At 51.4% G+C, this 15,541-nt stretch overlaps 1 protein-coding gene across 7 annotated transcripts in view; it reads left to right on the forward strand.

The window, feature by feature from the left end:
* Positions 1 to 15,541, forward strand: part of NGF (nerve growth factor) — a 149,788-nt gene that overhangs the window by 90,761 nt on the left and 43,486 nt on the right. The window contains exon 1 of one of the 7 annotated variants that reach the window (XM_070267182.1): positions 8,996 to 9,169. The exons of 4 other annotated variants lie outside the window; for them this stretch is intronic. The gene's annotated coding sequence lies outside the window, so the exon portion shown is untranslated. Of the gene's footprint in view, positions 1 to 8,995; positions 9,170 to 9,197; positions 9,817 to 15,541 lie in introns of those variants that run through there. 2 more of the 7 variants (XM_001496187.6, XM_070267180.1) reach the window with 2 other exon arrangements.

Here is a 15,541-nt window from a genome sequence, read left to right on the forward strand (position 1 = left end):
ATGGGGACTCGAGCCCTTGCTGGAGACATCGCGGGTGCAGGCAGCAGGAACACACACTGCTCTGCGGGGCCAGAGAAGCCTGTCTGTCAGGAAGATGCCTTCCCCTAATGCACTTCCTCCTTAATGAAAATAACATTTTGAAAGTAAAATTATACAGTGTGTAGAATAAACAGTACAACAATAGCTGTGATTAATCTGTCAGAGATTGTATAATGTGATGCTAATAGGAAGAAATAAACTCCAGTTGAAGATCAAAGTCATCTCTGCACATGGGGAACTTTTAAAATTAGAATGCCGATGCATGGATCTCCATACTGAAAGAATGAGGGATGAGAGACAGCCTGAGGACCTTCCACCACCCAGAGGAGCTGGGAGCCTGCAGAAGAGTCCTAGTCTGCAGCCTCGCCTCCTGTGGTCCCCAAGCATCTGGCAGCCCCTCTTTCTTTAACCTTGTGACAGTCACTCAAGCCTCCCTCAGTCCACCTCGGTACTGCTACAATCCATCCGGCTCAGCCCGTGACCGGGCACTTGGTAGGGTGGCTGTGCACATGGGGCATGTGTGCATGGGGTGTGGTGGAGGAGGACATGCACCCAAGTCTGTGTTGAGCACCCACTAAACAGAGCCTCTCCTACACCTTATGAGCAGGCATCACTTTAATTGACAGGTGTTGGGCTCAATAAGCAAAGGAAGTGGAATTAGGAACGCAGATCTTTCTGGTTCTAAAGCCTGGGCTTTTTTTTGCTCCTCTTAGGGAAAGGTATAAGCTAAGGCAGAAACTGTGATTATGCATAATTTACTTACATCCTACAGAAAAGCGAATAGAGTTGAACTGCATGTAAATATGCAGTTAAGCAACAATTAAGAATGGAGCACCTACTGTGTGCAGGCCCTGTGCTAGGTGCTGGGGATGTCATGGCTCCCGCCACCCCAGAGAGAAGCTTGTACGGGGAGAGCGAAGGAGCACAAACAAGCAGACGGGCCTTCATAATCAAGTGTGAATGCCCTGGAGGCCCAGTCAGAGGGGCGATGGGGCCACAGAGGAGGGTCCTACGCCAGACTGGGGCCGTCAGGCTGCTTCTAAGTCCTATCTGCACTGAGGCCTCAGAGATGAGGTGGGGTCAGCTTAATGAAGGGGTTGGAGGACAGGGAAAATGTCCCAGGAAGAAGGAAGAGCATGTGCAAAGGCCCAGAGATGAGAAAGCATAATCCATGGATGTCTATATAATTCATCTCTGAACAAAGGAGAAATGACTTCAGGGGTCCCCCACAGATTCTGTGTTCCCCCAAATATCTCCTTCACTCAATTTACAAGTTAGCTCTCCCAGTTTTGAGCCAGCTCTGCTGCCCACCGAAACGCAGACACCTCTGAGAGAACCAGTGGATTTCAGTCCATTTCATCTCAGGGCCAGTGAGAATCCCAGGCTGCTTCCTGAGAGTAGAACTGAGACCTAAGGGTAATCACAGGTCCCCCAGAGGGAGACAATTTTTGCCAGACTCAGTTTGGCAGAAAGGAAGTCCTGCTGGAGCCAAGACTCTTGTCAAAAAGCTGCTCTTTGCAGAGGTGATGCGTGTCCCACATCTGCCAAACCTGCAGCATCGCAGCCAGCAGCTGTGCACCAAGGAGGCACAACGGCAGGACTGCAAGGGGTCCAGGAACCCCCTGCCGCTCCCAGATGGCTGCTTGCTTAACAGGAATACAGCCTGGAACTGAGTGGGACTAAAGGGGCACAGACAGGCTCATGGTGGAACTAAACTAGTAAACTAGCCAGCACCCCTGAGTGGTGTACAGTCTTCTTAGCTTCCAACATACTGACAAAAAATGATTTGAGAAACCCAAGACTTGGCTCTTAAAGAATTTTCCCAAATATCAGTCAGTAAGGTGCAGTACTGAAGGCATGGGCTTTCTAGGAGACCTTTGGGATTACTGCAGCTGGGATGCAAAGAGAAAGGAGGAGTCAATAGTCACCTTTCCATATCCAGAAGAGGATTTTTGAATCCACAGCAAGACTATGGTTTCGAAAGCCAGGCATTCTCAGGAGAATAAAAAGAGTTTTCTGAATTCCTTAAGCTCCCATTAAAATATTACGAGCCAGGCGCGGAGGACTTGATCGTAGAGTGTCACTATCAGCCCAGGGTGGAGAGAGCGCAGGCTGCAAAGGGAGAGGAGTTCTGCCTGAGAAGAGGAGGAGGAAAGAGCATTCCCCTCCAGCCGCAGAGAGGAGACTGGAAAGGGGAAAGACAGGACAGGACAGGTGACCATGCCCAGGGTCTCATTTTCCCTCACTCTGGGGCCTGCCCTGAAGATGGGTGAGTATCAGAGAGATAGAGACAGTGTGCAGAGACTGACAGCCCTGACACCTTTCCTGACCTCCAGACTCCTGTGTTGCACGTATGCTCTTGAATGTCCCACACGTCCCAGAAAACCCTAGACGGAAGACCTCTGCTTCCCAGCCCACCCACAGGCTCCATCATCAAATGCCCCATCTCCATAGTGGCCATCCCCATTTACCTGGTCAAGCAAATTGGGAAGCCACGGAGATCCAGGAGACCCCTTCCTCTCCCTCATCCCCTCATCCCCTCATCCAACCACTCCCCACATCCTGACAAATTTACCCCCTGAATTTATTTTGAATGCATCTCCTCTCTATGCTTAGGTCCCAGTGCCCCACTCAGGCCGTCATCATCACTGATCACTTGGATCTGAACTTTATGTTTCAATCCAAATAGAGCAAACTGGAAGGAGAGAATGGAAGACTCTGGGGCATCAGGCTAACAATGTGCAGTATAGGGTACTGGTGCCACTGCCCAGATCCCCTCAGATCTGGCTGTTGTGTGCATGCTGATGGCCTTTTTCTACAAGCACCTGGGGACTTTCTCTGGCTGCAAGAGTGTGTTCAATGAGTACAGGAGGCAGACTACCAGTGGGGGGTAGGGAGGGATTATTCTCCTCTCCCCAAAAGAGCCTTCAACCAATTTTGAATGGGAGTTGGTGGATAAATACCCCAGCTCCCTCACTCCTCATGAGAGATGACACTGAGGAGTGACCATTCTGCCTGGACAGGCGGAATGATTATAGACCCCAGGTGGTCTCCATATCTTCCATGATTTAGTCTCTCCTTGACTTCACCCATGACTGCTCTGGCTTCATCTCCTGCCACTTCATGCCCTATTAATTCTGAACTGACTGCAGCTTCCTGCATGCACCATGCTGTTTCACACTTGTGTTTCAGCTGTTTCCTCTGTCTGAAAGGATGCTCTTCCCAACATTCTTCCCTGGCTCTTACTCACGCTTCCAAGTTTAGGTCAGGCAATACCTCACTTACAAATATTCATTAAGCATTGGTTCTGTGCAATACAGAGGGCTGTCGAAGTACCTAGAAAGGGCCCCCAGTCCTGACTTGGGGGATTAGGGAAAGCACCCCATCAGAAGTATCATCTAAGATTCTAAGAGATGAGTCTCAAAAGAAGAGGAATGGGTCAGATGAAGAGGGCATGATAGTTTCTGAGGCACTGGAAATGGCATGCAGGGCCCAGAGGTGCCAGCACAACTTGCTAAATGAACTGAAAAAAAAATTCACCTAGGCTGGAGCTGTAGCAAAGGAAAGAAAGCAGCAAGAGGGGAAGATGAAGCGGCATGAGGGCCAGATGACACAGGGCTTCATAAGTCCACTTTAAAGAATATGGAACCGACGCTAGTATGATGCGACAACAATGAAGAGTCCCTGAGGCTCTAAGTTGGTCAAATGCTCCATCCCGTGAGCTTGCTTATCTTCCCTGGGATATGTCTTATCAGTTATATATCTGGTTCCCCATGGGATAGCAAGTTCCCATATGATAGGGAACATTCCTTCTTGATCTTTGTTTCCTTGTACCTAACACAGATCCTGTCCCAGAACAGGATCACAATGAATGCACAAGCTAGACCACTGAAGTGACAGAGAGCCAGCCAGGACACAGTGGAGCCCACCTATCCCAGACTCCCCCACAGGAGCATCACAAAGGAAGGCGTGAGGCTCCTGCCTGCCTCAGCACCACAGAACCCTAACTGTCAACATAGTGCCAGGTGACAGGAAAGAGCAGCTTCGATGCTCTACAGGCAGAATTTGATCAGTGGGGGGCCCTGCCCCAGGGCATCTCTCGGGTGGCCCCAACAGGAAAGCCCTGACGCCAGGGCTGGTGGGAGCTTCATAGTGAGGATTTGGATGAGGACTGGGGAGAAGAAGCAGCCCTGTGGAGGCTCATGAGGAGCACTGAGGGCTTGCCCTCATGCCAGAGCAGCAGGAGAACCACAGAAGTGACCGAAGTCAGCACCCACGAAGACCCAAGCTGGGCTGTCCACAAGGCGGCCATGGGGTCATTGGAGGCCCTGTGGGGACAGAGCTGGACCAGTCTGAGAAGCTGGAGGCCCACAGCTGCCTGGATCAGGAGAGCAGAGGATAGAGGATACTCTGCTGGGGGCTCACTCGACTCTCCTGGCAGCTAGTGAGAGCCCTGCCCGTGTAACTGTGGCCGGTTTCTTACCGGTCTCACCCTCCTTTCCAAATCGAGCTCGCTGAAATCACAATTTCCTTTTTATGGGTCTGGTATGTAATGTACACTAGATAAATATTTATTAAATGGATCAAGCAACATACTAGAATTTAAGTTCCACGTGGCTAGAGGCTGTTCTGTTCACTTGCTGAATCCCCAGCACCTAGGACAGGACTGGTGCACAGCAGGTGCTCAGCAATTACTTAATATATTTAATTATAGAATTATAAGTAATTACAGTTACTATGGCTCAAAGAGGATGGCTCTTTCTCCCAAGGTCACAGCACCTTAGTGGAGAAATAGGATGGATGAGTAAACCTCCCCAGTTCCCAGCTGGTCGCTTTCCTGGGCTGCAGTGCCCCCGCTGGAGAAGAGCTGAACTGCCCTGAGCCCACTGCGATTCCCAGACCTGTTCCAATCGTGAGATCTGCCTGGCGACTGCCGCTGGGTTATGACCCAGGACTGGATGGAGGTGCTGAGGGTCCGAGGTGGCATGGCAGCACAGTCCTTGCTAGAGCCTGTGCAGGTGGTCTAAACCAGAAGAGAGGTAGCACTTTGCACACATGGACACTCAAAATGCTAGTGACTCAGGAACCTGCGTGAGAGGTCAGGGCTGAAGTCGGGGGTGGAATCATAAGATTAGGAGGGAACACCTGGAAGAATGAGAGCAGAGAAGAATGTAAAGCCCCAGGACTGAGGCGTGGGAGGCATATGCATGCTGAAGGCAGACGGCGACATCAGAGGGAGATGGTAAGCCAGGACGGTCACAGAAGCCTTGAAGGGAAAGTGTTAGACGCAGGAGGTCCTTGGGAGAGGAGGCTGAGGACTGGCAAAGTCCACTGAACTTGGCTGAAAGGAAGAGGAGGCCTGGGGTTTTACAGCAAGAGCTTCATGGCTTGGCTCAAATCTCCACCCAGCCAGTTGACCAGCCACGAGTGACTTAGGCTGAGCCAGAGACTTACCTCTTAGAGCTTCAGCTTCCTTATTTATAAATGGATGATACCTACTGTTGGGGCCTGTAAAATGCTTTGCCCAGTGCCTGAATCAAGGGAGGCACTCAATAAATGCTGTGATTATTATGTTGGTGGCAGTGTTGTTACTGCAACTGGTGACCTTTAAGAAGAAAATATCAGTTCAGTAGGGGGAAGGGAAGGGAAGGGGAAGAAGATGGGAACCAGATTGCAGGAAGTTAAGGGGAGCCAAGGAAACGGTGGGTGTAGATCACTTTGCTGAGGAATTTCATAGTGAAAGGAAGTTGAGAAATCCAGTGGTTGGGCAGCAGGAGAGCCAGCAGTTTCTTTAAGAGAGAAAAAGCAAGTGGAGGCTCACAGGCAAAAGGGAGGGAACTTGTAGAGATGGAGAAAGCCAGAAGCAGGCCCCAGGAGTGTGCAGGGATGGCCTCTTGGAGGAGAAGCAGGAGCCCGCCCCCAGCGACTGCCAGCCCCGTGTTCTCTGCACCCTGGCCTGCCTGTGTTCCTTTACCAGCCTCCCCGCAGAGGCCCTTGAGGTCTTTCCCTCAGCCTCTTTCAGAGAGTGTGGTCGAAAGCAGGCTTGCCTAGAGGTCAAGAGGCCAGAGCTCTGGTCCTGACCCAGGCCATTTGTACTTGGCTGAGCCCCTGTCCTTCCTGAGCCCTTGTGGCCTTCTCCATAAATGGAGCGATCATCTTGGTGATTCTGTAACCATGTCATCTCACTAAGCATTATAAAACATTTCCTCTTCTGAAGTTTTTCTCCACTCTGATTAGAAGGAAGGAAAAAAAATCTCTGAGCTGAAGCTCTCACTTCCTCCCGCAACTGGGACAATATTTCTGTTTCACACGTATTGCGAGCAGATCCGGCGATTCCATCAGTACTGGCAGATCGCTGCTGAGCCACCTGGTGTTTTAAATAGCATGTGCACTTTGTCCTGGCCTTCTGGAACGAAGCAAGAGAGAAGCAGGAGCTTTGTGCTGGGCAGAGTGTTGCTGTGGATGAGGCACTCAATGGCTGCAGGCTTCTGAATCCTCAGAAATAACAACAATTACTGTGCACACCACAATCTGTCCTCCAAGGCAGCAAATGCATCAGCTGCTGGTTATTTTGATACCCTGGATAAAAAGCTCTTTCGAGAAAATCTAGTGCAGAAAAACATTCTTATCCTCTGCTTCTCTGCACCATTCCCTCTGCCCACTGGTCTCTCAGCTGTTTCTCATTCCTGTAAATGTAGTGGTCCAGGCCTTAAGGTCCTTCTCTCAATGACCCAGGAGAAGGACATTTCCATCTGGGCCCTTCATGAAAGTCAAGGAGGCAAGAGAAGAGACACCTGGCTATGGTCTCTGTGCAAAGGCCAGCCTGATCTGGAACCTGCCAGAAACCAACCCAATGTGGATGGGTTGTCTGACAGCCACAAATGGCTCTGAACATTGTTGGATTCAGGAAGCATTTACTGAGCACCTACTGTGTGCCAGGCCCTGTGCTAGGACCTGGGGAGACTGTTATAAACACGGCCAGGGCCTAACAATCCAGCCCCCACTAGAACATGAGCTCTCTGAGAACACTACCTCAGCCATCTCACAGGGCCTAGCACATACTAGCCTCTCGATAATTAATCTTCACAGTGTTTGTTTTTTATAGGTTCTTATTTACTCAAGATCCTTAAAGTTCAGGGACAGAAACAGAGCCAGCTTAGGATGGAAAGGAGCTCTTATTAAAGCAATATGTGTCATCAGAATATGACCGACGATTAGGGGGGCAGGCATCTCGGCTCCTATGCTGCTTACATCATTTTTACATTTCTCTCTTACACACCACATGAAAAAGAACCACAAGTGCCCCCAAATCCTTTTGTCCTTCTGGGTGACGCCACAAGGACACATGCAAAAGCTCTGCATTCAACAACCAAATTCTCTGTTCTTCTAAAATTTTCAGCTTCATCCCTAGATCCTCGGGCAGCTATGATGTAAGGCTTAGGGCTGGCGCTTTCAAACACATGTATACGTGACATGATTGATGAATGAATTTGTCCTGTTGTCAGGAAATTCCTTTGTTTAATTGACGATGATAAATTTCCTAATGGATCATGCAGTATCTGATGTGACCTCTGCAGAGAGGGGCATTTACAGTGTCCCCAGTCGCTTGCACTCACCTCCAAAGTATGTTCATCCACCAGTCTGTATCTGAATACCTCAGAAGTGGATGGGTCTTTGCTGGGAAATACGAGGCTATGCCAAAGCTAAAGCTGACTTCAGTTCTGGGGCTTTCCTCCTGCCTCATCCTTCTCAGAGCATGCATCAATGGGGCGAACTTAGGTATGGGGACAAAGGCGAAAACAGGAAGAACTGGAGACTGCAGACCAATCTGTGTCAAGGGAGCTGGAAGTGCCTAAGCAGGGCCTTGCTTGCTCAAGTGCCCTCCACTGGAGGTAAAGGGCCACCGTTGGACTTATAACAGGAACTCCCATGCCTCACTAAATCCTGGCACCTAAGAGTGACCTTCCCCTGAATTGTGCTGGCATGGCTTCACCAACAAGGGAGACTCACTTCCTCTCCCTGTCTCTGCCTCTCTGCCCACTTGGGTCCTCCTTCATGGCGTGGGGCACAGGGTGAGGGGTCAGCATGCAATTTGCTCAAGGAAGGAGGGAAGGCATCTGACTGAGCTCAACACCGTAGGGAGTTGGCATGTGAATTTTCAAAGCCTAGGAATCCCCCAGAACGTTATTACAGTTACTGATGCACACCTGGTGAAAACTCGGACTTCAGGGGTACTTCTGCCTTGCTAGTCTGGGGCTGAGGTGGGAAAGGGCAGGCCATGGGTCAGGTAAGCTCCCCTGTCAGGCTCTGAATCCATGGAACACAAGAAATCTTGGAGGACCAGTCAGGAGATCGGCCTCACTTAAAGTCCGCACTGCGGGGATAAACAGGAATTTGGGTAGGGCCTGGGGTGGCGCAGAGGGCTGGCTGTCCATAGTTTAGAGTCATAGACCCCTTGCAAAACTGATGAAAGCTGCAGACTCGCTACTCAGAAATATGCACGCACTACACACATACAAATTTGCCTACAATTTCAGAGGGGTCAGGGACCCCAGGAAGCTTCCAGAATCCAGGGCCTCAAGTTAAGGTCCTGAGTGTAGATCCTGACGCCTAAGTCCTCTGCCCCTTGTCCCCAAGCCAGACTCGCCCCTGCCCGGGGGTCTTCTAGCCGGTTCCGGTTCTTGGAGTCCCTGCACCTGTCCGGAGCTCCCCCGGGTGCTTGCTTCTCCCGGCGTGACGGGAAGCGTCCTGGGCAAAAAATTCTCTCAGCTTCTCTCTCTCCGCTGTGAGGAGCAGCCGAAGCCTGGGGCTCGGAGGGTAACTCCAGGTGGACCCCCGAGATGTTGGCGGCAGGCAAAGGAGGGGGAAGGGCAGGGACGTGCGGGAGGCTCGGGGGAACTCCGCCTACCCCCAGCCTGGTGGCGTCCGGGGCCAGCCCCACTGCCTGGTGCCCCCAGAAAACCGGCGTCTGTGCTTCGCGCGCGCGGCCCCTCCGGCCCCTGTGCGTTTCTCTTTGACCTCTGGAGGTTTGAATCCTTCCCTGGCTGGGTCGAGCCGGCTCTCCTGGGAGCGATTGATCTCTGGGCCCCAGGACCCCCTACAGCCGGGCACCTCCGCGCAGCCAGAGCAGGTGCGGGGCTGGGGCCGGAGAGGGTTGGAGTGGGGGGAAGGATTTGGAGCGAGTGACTCAGGAGTCCGGGAGGAGGGGCTAAAATTTCAAGAAGCCTGTGTTGAGCAGCTCGGCGCTTCGGCACGGCAGAGAGCGCCGGGAGCCCGAGGGGAGCGCAGCGGTGAGTCAGGCTGCCCCGAGCCGAGCGCCGAGAGGGGCGCAGCGCGGGCAGGGGCGCGGGCCGGCGTGGCTGGGCTCCCCGGGAAAGAGTGCATGCATCCCGTCTGGCTAGATCTCCGGGCACCCCCGAGGCTCCCGCAGGCTGCAGTGCAGCTGTGAGACGAGCGTCCCGAGTGGGTGCAGGAGCGCGGGAGCCTGGGGGAGCGGGCCAGGCGGGGGAGCAACGCTCTCTCTGTAGTGGAGTTCCCGGTCTCCCGATGGCCCGAAGTCCGAGAGGCTACCCTGGCGCCTGCGCTAGACTACTAGCTCCAGGGCTAGCAGGGAACAGCGCGCAAGTGAGGGAGAGCGAATGAGCGTGGAGAGAGGGATGCGCGGGCTTGCGAGCGCGCCGGCCCGGAGGAGCGGTGGTCTGCGCCGCGGAGGGCGAGTGCACAGCGCGCGCGGGCTGGGGTGAGCGCCGAGTCTCGAAAGTGCTACGCTGCCCCCAGGTAAGGGGGCGAGCCGGGCAGGGCGCACTAGACCTGGTGCAGGGAATGGAGCAAGGGTCTTCGGGCTCCTCTGCGCGTCGCTGGAGGGCTGGGAGTCCCAAGGGAGGGCCCCGGGGCTTGATAGGGGAAGCCTGCGCGCCCAGGGACCCCCACGGAGCCGCGGTGGACCCAGGTCGCCAAGGATCGGCGCTGCTACTTGGGTCACACGCCTCAGCTCCAGCTGTCTGCTGCCAGGTGTGGGAGACGCTGGCATGGAGGCGTGGGGCGGGACGCGCCTTGGGTCCAGGCGGCGAAGACCTAGGGAGGGAGAGAGAGGACACAGGGGTCAGGGAGCGGCATCTTTGAGCCAACGTAAACAAGCGGCTTAGCTGTGTTTGATTACAACTCTCCTTCCTTCAAGAAAAAAAAAATCTTTGAGATTCTCATGAAAGGTGTTTTCTGCTTGAACTTTCTCTTCTCTTGTGACTTGAGAGATTAAAAAAGAGCTTGCTTGCTAGGCTGGTTTTTCCAAGTTGTTCCAGGTTGGAAGTTGTACGTTTGAAGGATAATTTATGGGTGTTTCGTGAATTAAAGTGTATTACAGCAAAGCCTTTTGGGTGCTGTGGGTATTAAGGAAAACTTAGTGCACGTTCCCAGCTGAAAACCAAAATAGTGCTCTCCTGGGTGCCTCTGCCCCATCTGTCATCTGAGGCCAATGGAAATCCTGGAGAAAAGGCACTTGATTAATTGTCCTGGCTCCATCCTCTAGGCGCACCCAGTGCCAATGCCAGTCCCTTCCTCCCCCCTACACGCGCATGGCCAGCTGCATTCTGCAAATTCAGAAATGGTGGTGGAAGGCCCACCAGTGACTTCTCTCCCGAGTCCTCAAACTCTTGAAGCTGTCAGTTAAGTCCGCTGGAGGGGACTATTTCTCCCTCTCAGAGCAGTGCTGAGAGGGCCCCGGCAGTTGGCCCCTGCCAGCCCTTTTGCGCAGTGTTTACAGTTTCCTCCCTAACGTCTGAAACTCTCTCCCTCTGCAGAGCCACAGAAGAAAGGCTACATTAAGTCGGGTGGGTCTCCTCTGTGGAATAAGTCATATGTCAGCCTGGGCAACCCAAATGCCAAGCCATCGTGGGCAGTGTTCCCAGAGGTTCAGGGGGTACCTGAGACTGGGGTTGGGGGAGAATGAGAGTGGTCTGGGGGCCAAGACTGGCCCTGCTGGCGTTGACTCACAGAAGAAATGCTCATACTTGCGTGGGTGGAGGGGGAGGGGGTTAACATTACATGCTGGCGAACCCCTCCCCCTTGCTTTTCACAACATTTTTATGCAGGTGAAAAAAAGGGCAGCCTTGAAGGGAAAAATGTTAGGAGGCACCACAAATGGGAAACCAAGGTCTCTGGGGCATGGGGACACATGTTTTAGTGGAACTGTAGGAGTGCCTCAGAGGGTTTATAACCAGCTGCTGGTGCAAGGCCTTCCCTGGGCAGCCATCTTACCCCTAAAGCTGCCCAGGCCTCTAGAGAATTGGAAATCTGGGTCCACTCAGGGCAGTCGTTCCTAGTATTGGTGACTCTTTCTGCACCCTAGCCTTTTTCAAGGAGTGAGCTTCCCACCTTCTGTTGCCTACCCCACATCTCCCCAACCTGGAGGGCCAGAAGGAGCAGGGTCTGAGGCTTCACACTCCCTTCTCTTCCATGGAGAAATCTGTGCCATGGCCAGGAAGGGGGCCCCAGCTGCCGACATCAGCAGGGAGGGTAGGGCATGGCAGGGCAGGGCCAGAGCCCGAGGGAAGTTTCTCATCATTACTGAGATTAAACTGATGAGAAAATCACGCAACTTTACTTTTAAGTGAGTGCTGAGCACTGCTGCTGCACATGCACGGAGTGTCCTGTTGCAGCAGCAGCTGCATTGGAGCCCCAGAGAAACTCCAAAGGAGACACTCCTCTTCCCTACCATGCGTGGAGCAGGGGCAGGGCCCAGACTCCCAAGCAGACATCAGTGCGAGACGAGGGACCAGACGCCCCGCCATTTGTCTTCTCCCAGTAAGAACTTGGAGGAACTTCTGAGTCCAAAGCAGACCTTCGGGACCTTTGCTGGCAGCAGATACTCTGCTCTCGGGAGGCAGTGGAAGGCTTGCTGAGGATTCACTTAAAACCCATGGACATCTCTGAGCAAACAACCCATGTTCCCAGAGGTTTTCTCTTTCTTTGCCTGGCCCCTCTGATCTTGCAAACCATCAGCTAAACCATCAGCTCCCAGCCTTAGCGAGTCCTGAGAAATCAACACTGTGATGGACCACTTTCACAGAACAGCATATGATGGCATCAGGCAAATAAATGGAGATGAAAGACCCTTACCCAACCAGTTCCCAGGGACCTTGCTTCCTGACAATGGGGAGACAGTTAACATCCTACCTCCAAATGGTAAAACTGGGATGGCCTCGAGGCAGAAATGCAGCTGAAGAAACGGAGACTTTGGGGTCACTGACCTTTCAGTTGGGTGTGCACAGGATGGCATTGTCACTATTTGAGCCAAGGAGGATAGACCTTCAGCCACAAAGTTTGGCCAAGACCAGAAAAATGAAAGCATACAATAAAGAAGAGTTTCTCATGCTGCATGATGTTTTCGTTATTCTTCTATGGGCTACTTTACATGTTTTTGAGGAGTCTTTATGGACTGTTGGCCTCAGACTATGACACAGTAGGAATCAGATTGAAACATTGAGATAATGTCTTGATATTTTTCTCCTGTATTTTGGGTCAACTTCCTGTGATAGTTTCCTGAATTGTGAGACAGGAGGGAAAGTAGCTTTGTGACCTTGAGCAAGTCACGAAACTTCTCAGGCTTCACATTCCCAATCTATTGGACAAGTGTATTGAATTAATAGTGTTTCTCATTGGGGCTCTTGGCATTTGGGGATAATTCTTTGTTGTGTGACCTATTTACATAATGCAGGACATTTGGTATCCTTACCTTACCTACTAAATGCCAGAAATCATGGTGATAACCAAAAATACCACCCGCCCCATGTACGAATAAATGCTTATTAAAAGGATATTACTGCTCTCAGTTGAGAACTCCTGTGAAAATTATCAATCAGAGCCTTTATTCCAGGCCCTACTGTCAGAATTTATTATTTATTAAATAATACATCTATTATTTAATCATGGAGTTGGGGCTTCTGAAGACCAGCCTGGGCTTCATCCTGCAAGAGCCAGCATATCAGGCTCCAGGAAGCCATTGGCAGGAACCTCGGTGCTGTGGTCCCTCCAGGCATCATCCTTTGCCTTTTCTCCATGCAGTGTGACTACAAATGACCCACATGAAAAGAAAACCAGAAAGGGTGGGGGGAAGGGACAGGTGGTATTAGAGCATGGCGGCTTCCTTGTCTGCCATATGCTGTTAAAAACACAGGCAGACTGCTTGCCCCAGGTGTCCACAGCACTGAGAGGAAATCCTTCCCTCCTTTACTAAAGGGATCACACTCTGGCCCCAGGAGGTCCCTTCCCTGAATGAGAGAACAAGGAAGCCGAATCCTCCCCAGCACTGGCAGCACTTAATGCAACATGAGTACATGTTGATATCAAATTAATACAACTGTGCCCAAGCTGTGAGAATAAATGGGAATCAATAATGTGACATTTGACTGAAACAAGTAGGCTAGCAATGCCAGGCTGGAGGGATGGTGCTTGTAGCCCTGGGTTTATTCTCAAGGAGAACAGCTCATGTTATCCTTACCTCTACCCCAAGATCTCACTGGAGGACAAAAAATAGAGCCCTTCGGTTATCATAGTGCAAAGGGTTAAAATGAATAGTATCTTTGAAGGATATTATAGGAACACCTACTAGCTACTCACCCCCAAGTGGCAGGAGAGAGAAAATTGTGGAAGAGTTAGGGCTGGCAGAGTTGGTAGCTGGTTCCTGATGAGCACCCCCACCACCACCAAAAAAAAAAAAAAAAGACATAGGAGACTTAGGGAAATCCCGGAATGAGGTTGACTGGTCTGATGATGCAATCTGTCAGGTGGGACTAGCAACAATGCTTTCTGAATTGCCCAAGAGTGTGGCTAACCTCTTTCACGTGCGGAAAGTCTTTTTATTAGCAGTAGTATTAGTCAGAGTCAGACAGTCAGGATTTCCCTGAAAATTCACCACCAGGCTAAGCAGATGGAGATGTTTTGGCACTGCCTGTGGTGGCTTCTGCAGGTGGGGAGCCCCACAAGTGGAAGGATCTGGCTCTGAAGTCAGTGGGAATGAACCGCCCAAGCTTCACATAGAAGCCATTCCACGTGGAGGGCAGTTACAATCCACTACAACTGGAATAGTCTCCCAGTAACCACAAAGTATTTGCTATTCGGTGCAGATAGGCTGATTGTTCCATTTCCTTTGGCTGGTCCTTCAGTAGCCAGGGTTGGTGGTATGTATCATCTGTCTGCGTGTTGTATGTTGTTCCTAAGTGAGCGCGAGGAGGAACGTGTGGTGGAAGCCATAAAGCTCAGCCCAGATTGCGGGTGGAGGGAGCTCCCGTCTCAGCCCCTCATCACTGTGGATGTGAAATGTGGTTAAAGAGACTTGCATTTCTCATGTGCCCAGTCTGGTGAAATGCCATCCCTTGTTTGGACCTGAGCAGACCTGGCTCGGAGGTTAACACACTGGGGTACCACCTCATCCTTGTCAGTAAGTAAGTGTTGAACCCCCATGGTGTGTGGGAGATGCCAAGAGAGGCAGGCTCCCTTTGGGTTGTGATTTTGAATGAAGGACCAGTCATGCTGGGCTCTAAGCATAGCTGGAGGCTGGACCAGATAAGCAGAGAGGAAGGAGATGAACATCTAGGAGAGCAGAGATGCAAGAGGGTGTTGCACCCAATTTTCCTCTCCTGTGAAGCAGAGATAACAGTATTACCTGCTCCGTCGGGCTGTGGTGCACATGAAGTGGGATGATGTTGGTGGACACCAGCATAGGCCCTCAGTAGGCACTCAGCAAACATGGGTTCCCTTCCCTCATGTTCTCCCTCAGTGGGGCTGACCCGAGGGAGTCCTCCTTCATGCTTGTTGCCTTCAGGTGGGACAGCATCAGCTTTGCCTGTTTTGCGTCTCTGTACATGTAAAGCGTTGCTGCATTTGGAAGAAGAAATCTTTTTGGTAGCATTGAAGCCTTCTCTAGGCAGTTACTTACCTACATTTTGGCGTTCTGTAATTAACATTCTCATTTTGATAGAATTTTAGCCAAACATTTCATCTTCTGAATTATCTTTGCCTCGTAATACCTGAGTAAGGGAAACTTGTGGATGTTCTGCTGTAAATTTCTTTCAGAGGCAAACTTCTCCTGAGACTTTTATTTCAGAAATGTTATGCAATGCTCTCTAAATAAGGCATTTCTTGAGAATGGCCATTTGTACTGGCAGCTTTAAGAGTGTTTTGGTTCCTTACCCCGCATAACAACTCCTCCTCCAACAACTTGTTCTTTAAAATTTTATGTGTCTTATCAAGTTTACAAGAGAAGGAAGCAGGGGGAAGTGAATGTTTCTGTGGCAGCAGGGCATGTGTGCTCTCCCACACCAAGGGTCAGTGGCTGAGCAGCTGTTGCTGAATTGCATAACCTGTGGTTGAAGGGGGACGGTCCCCTCCCCACTGGGGAGGTAGGTCCACTGGATATCAGGCCACTGGATTGATTTTTCTTCTCCCCATTAGCATCTTTATTAATATGCTACCCAGAAGACCGGGCACTGTGATCATGATGAGCCTG

The sequence above is a fragment of the Equus caballus genome, chromosome 5, assembly GCF_041296265.1.
Source record: "Equus caballus isolate H_3958 breed thoroughbred chromosome 5, TB-T2T, whole genome shotgun sequence".
Classification (NCBI taxonomy): domain Eukaryota; kingdom Metazoa; phylum Chordata; class Mammalia; order Perissodactyla; family Equidae; genus Equus; species Equus caballus.